The following is a 5,563-nucleotide window of genomic DNA, read 5'->3' as shown; positions in this document are numbered from 1 at the left end:
GTACTTCATTATACACAAACTCACTGCAGTACTTCATTATACACAAACTCACTGCTGTACTTCACTATGTTACACACACTCAGTGTTATACTTCACCAACATACATATATTCACTGTTACACTTCACTATTACACACACACTCCACCTGGTTTTGGACTGAGCTTGAACTGGTTTTGAACTCGAACTGGAGTTATTCTGGATGGGTTGTGGATTAGATTTGTGCTGGTACTAGACTGGTATCGAGCTGGTATTGGACTAGTATTGTGCTGGTTTTAGACTGGTATCTGACTGGTAATGTACTGGGACCATTACATGTTGCATTTATATTTTGGCTCAGTCTACACACACACACACACACACACACACACACACACACACACAGACACACACACACACAGGTGCTCCTAATACTGGTACAACTAAAACTGGTCTCATTCATACAGGTACTACCCATATTGCTCATATTTCTACTACCTTTAAAAGGTAATACTCATAACTATCATAGTTGTGCTCCCTCAGCTTGTGTAATTAATAACACTACATGCTCATGTTGGATATGTAATTGTATCCGTAAATGTCTAACCTCCAGGTATCCGAGGATGCAGTAGTTCTGAGGTTCATCCAGACCACATGTGGACGAGGCTGACAACTGAGCTGCTCGACCCACCATAAGGTCCCCGAGCTGTGGGTTACAGGAGCCTCCGGGGCACTGTTCCTGGGGGTCCTGCGGGTTCTGGGGCTCCTGGCGGTCCTGGAAATCCTGGAGGTCTTGGGGGTTCTGGAGATCCTGGAAGCCCCGGGAGTCCTGGACGTCCTGCAGGTCCTGGAAGTCCTGGACGTTCTGGGTGTCCTGCAGGTCTGGAGGATCCTGGAAGTTCTGGGAATCCTGGGGCTCCTGGAATTGAGCTGCTGGAACAAGAGCTGCAGAGAGAGAAATTGGTCAAAGAACTCTCAGGCTGATATTCAAATAGTTATCTCATTGACACAGCATATTAATGTAGAATAGTTTGCATGTAGCCTGAAGAATCGCCAGCGAATGCGGTGGAGAGGTTTAAGTGTGCCTGTGATCCTTTGAGCTATGGGCCTCCCAAGGCAAATTGGTCCTGGGGGAGGGACCAGACAAAGAGCAGTTCCAAAAACCTAGACAAAATGTTTAAAAAGGCAAGTTGCCACCTCTCCCCGGTTTGGAAAACTTGGGCCTCCTCCTGGAGCCAGGCCTAGGAGGGGAGTTTGCCAGGGAGTGTCTGGTGGCTGAGCCTTAGGGCCCCGTGGGGCTCTGTTGGACACAGCCTGAAAAAGTAACCCAGGGCTGTCGCCCTGTGGGCCCCTTATCCATGGGGCTGAAAAACGGGGTTGGGTGCTATGTACACCAGACAGTAGGCAGGAGGGGGTGCCTAGGTGTGCCACCAAGGCCTTCTTGGAGTCTTCAAGTAGTGTCCTGGAAGGGGTGCTTCTTGGGGTCCATAGTTCTCCTGGGTGACTTCAACGTTCACGTGGGCAACGACTGAGAAATCTGGAGGGGAATGACTGGGAGGAATTGGTGGCTCATAACTGTACTTGGTACCAGAGCACCTTAGTCCAAAGGTCGATGATTGTCTTGGTAGTCATGTCGTCAGACCACGGGTGGAACATGGAGACTCCTGGGTGTCCACACCGGGACGCCAACCAGTGACCCTCTTGCTGCAAGGCAACAGTGCTAACCACCGATCCACCTGGCAGCCCTTGTATGAGAAGTGCTATATAAATAAAGCTTGATTTGATTTGATTTAAAATGGAAGCTGTCAGGCTGAAGAAGGGGATTTTCGGGCCGGTTTGGGGACTTCGGGATGAACTTTCTGCATTTTGCAGATGATGTGGTTGCCGTTGGCTTCATCATACCTTTAACAGCACTGGAGCGGTTTGCATTCAAACCTGAAGCGGCTGGGAAGCTGGCCTGCACCTCAGAGTCCAAAGTCATGGTTCTCACCAGAAAGGGTGAGGAACTCAGACATCCGGAGGGAGCTCGGAGTAGAGTTGCTGCTTCTTTGCATCGAAAGTAGGCGGTTGAGGTGGTTCGGACATCTGATTCGCATACCTCTTGTGGGATTTCCTTTAGAAGGTTTCAGGGCATTTCCAGCAGGGAGGAGACCACCGGGTAGACCCAGAACTTGTTGGAGGGCATATATATCTGATCTGCCCTGGAAATCCCCCAGTACGAACTCAAAAGCATTGCTGGGGAGAGGGACGTCTGGAATGACCTGTTGATCTGCTGCCTTCATGACCCAACCAGCTGTCTTGATAGTCTGCATTTATAAAAGACTTCTCTGCATCGGTGGTACTCAAAGCACTTCACAGTGTTTCTCATGCACCCATTCAAACTCACTCACATACCAAAGACTGCAGAGCTTTGGGTGGGGATCGAACCGCCAACCTTGTGGATAATCTGCTCTTACACCTGAGGCACAGCTGTCATTCAGTGAGAACATGGAAGAGCTGAACAACATGCTCACTACATGTCTGCATGTGAAACTGATGACAGATCTGATAACAACCAGGGAAAGCTCATTTACTGCTTCAGAGTCAAACTGAAATAATAAGAAGACAGTTTTTTTTGTTGTTGTTTTTGTTTTTTTATCTTTACAAAAAAAAAAACAGAACAAAGGAATCAATGAAATGGTAAATGCTCTGCACTTCTACATCTCCTGTCTGCCTTAGTGCTACTCAGCGCGCTTTACAGTATTTCTCATTCACCCATTCACACACATTCATACACCAACAGCCACAGAGCTGCCATGCAAGCTGCTGCCTGCTGTTGGGAGCAACTTCAGGTTCAGTGTCTTGCCCAAGAACCCTTGGACTGTGGAGGGGCGAAGGATTGAACCGCCAACCTTGTGATAAGAGAACAAACAGCTCTACCACCTGAACCACAGCCGCCCAGTCAATTAAGGATTTTAAATCTGACAGACTGAGAGCAGGAACAAGTGACAACAAGCGGAAAAAATCCTCTCAGACAACAAGTGGTCACATGTCTAAAAAGCTTCATATGCTCACAGAACAGCATCTGATTCTACCTGCCAGTACACCTGACCAGGAGGTTCACCTGCTGGAGGTTCTGAAGGTGACCGGCTCCCTCCATCCGCTTGAACCTTCATCATATCTGGATTTCTCTTCTTCTCTGCAGGTATCTGATTCTGTCGTAGAAATAATCCAACTGCCTCAACTTCTGCTTCCCTCTCAATCTTCTTTTTTTACTCCCTTGTTTCCTTCCTTGAAGGCTGGTGTGAATGATGACTGGACTAAAGTGTGGCAGTGAATCAGCAGAACTCACCAATGAAGAAGATGATGAAGATCATTTTGTGCTCTCTGATTTTCCTGATGGAGTCTGGTGGACCCTGATGGACTTTAGTGGCCACTGGTGGACTCTAGTGGTCACTGGTGGACTCTAGTGGTCACTGGTGGACTCCGGTGGACGCTGGTGGACCCTGGTGGACTAAATTCTTCAACTCACTCTGGTGGAGGACAGAAACCTGCTATTGTTGAGGGTTTACTCAGTATGTTACATAAATATACAGCCTTAAAAAGCATCATTATCATTTTGCACATGTTCTGCTGTTAACATGAGGCGCTGTGTAACTTTACACCTTTTCAGGTGAATACTTTGCACTCCTGCCCAACTCTGTCCCACTTAAACAACACTGCAAATATTTCTTTGACTGTTATTACTTTTTAATAAAACATTTGATTTGCTGCTTTGTAATTTTTATCTTTCTTTCAAGTTGTCAGGTTTTTGCATTAAAACACCAAGTCGAATGCCTCACATGTGAAAACCTCCTCGGATTCCTGAGAGAACCTGTAATTTATGGAATGATGGCTGATCTGAGGTCAGATCTTATCATCAAACATCAGAACATCCTCACAACACTAAGAAGAACTTGAACATGTGTGCTAACAGAACATCGGCTGGTGGTTTCAGGAATCCACAGACAGACTGTGGTTTTACATTCAAACCGAACCTTTAATGTTTTAACAACAGCAAACCCAGTTTTACAAGAGAAAACATGATGACAAGCTGGAAACACTTCACCGCAGTAGAGTCTCACTGCAGAAGACTGATGATGACGGTCAGACCACAGCTGTAGAAGGATATCGTCTTTGGAAAAGAGTTCTTCTTCTGGTTTTTTGTGTCAACAAATGAAATTACAGATCAGTCACGTGTTCATGTTACTGTTCATCTCAGTGTGTGAATGTGTTTGGAAATCTACTGTATAACACCACTGGACAAGACTTTTGACCTCCAGTGAGGTTTTCCTGGTTAAACAAAGACAGAAGCTGCATCCTTGTCTCAGGAGGAATCCTGCTCTGGATTCTTGTTTGCTGTGTTTGAGCCCTGCGGATGAATATTTTCATACGGCAGTAAACTGCGACCCTGAAGGGACTGATGAACTTTAACAGGAATGTTGTTGGGATTTACTCAGCGTCAGTGTGTTTCTACCCCAAGTCCAAGTCCAAGTACTTCTAAAACCTCCATTTAAAACCCTGTACACGCTCTGCAGTGTTAACAACAGGCTTCACAGTTTTAGTGCAGCGCTGCTTCATGGAAACAGATTATGTTCCAAACTGCTGCTACTTCCAAGAAAGCCTCGTCTCCTTCCTTAGAACAGGAGAACTGATCAGAACGCAACACACAGGTCAAGAGTGACAGAGGAAGGGTTCAAGGAAGTGCTGGTGTCTCTGTTAGTCCTACTAACCCTGACACAGATGAAACTACTACAGATCTGATCTGTCTGATACTGAAGAGGAAGATTTCTAAACATGTCACCTGCATTTGATGTGTGCAGCTGAATGAAACACTTTGGTTGAACATCGACAGCAGAGATTGTTTGACGCTGTGTTCAGTGTACAGCTGTGTATCCTGGATGACAATAAAGTTCTCGAAGTCTCAGTCTGTTTGTCTCTTTGATTCCTGCACTGCGATGAAACAACTTCAAACCTTGATGATTGCTCCCTTCACACCTCCTGTCACTCTGGACATGCTGCCATGTTGGACTCATCCTGTTGTAGCTGGAACAGGAACCTGTAAACACCCGAGTCCTTGATCAAGTCAGAAACCTGTAACCACACGTCGTCCTGTTTCCACACATGTTCTGTTGTCTCTGGAAGTCATTGTTGGTCGGTGACACCACGCCTGCTCCATGACATAGATAGTGTGAGATCATGTTACGAACAAGCACTGTTCCCTGAACCTCTGAAGGAGAACGAAGAACAAATGTTCTACCTGCGAGCTGATCTCTGTGTGAATAGTAATAATAATGTTGGAACCAGAACCAGCTTCACAGCAGGGTTCGGGTTACTGTAAACAGAGGTCAGTGTTCCTAACGGTCGTCCCTTCAGGCCAAGTTTGGTTCTGATGTTCTTTCAGGACAGTGAAGGTGTTCTCTTCCCTCTCCTCAGTGTGTTCGTTGCTTTCTTGCTGAGCTGCAGCACTTTGACAACAACAGCTGAATTTGCTGGGAGTCTAGAACAAACTACAGAGTTTCCACCAGTGGTCTGAATCAGTCCATATAGATCCAGACTGTAACCATC

This window comes from Stegastes partitus, unplaced genomic scaffold (assembly GCF_000690725.1).
Source record: "Stegastes partitus isolate 25-593 unplaced genomic scaffold, Stegastes_partitus-1.0.2 Scaffold958, whole genome shotgun sequence".
In the NCBI taxonomy this organism is placed as follows: Eukaryota; Metazoa; Chordata; class Actinopteri; family Pomacentridae; genus Stegastes; species Stegastes partitus.
This window is presented reverse-complemented; position numbering follows the sequence as displayed.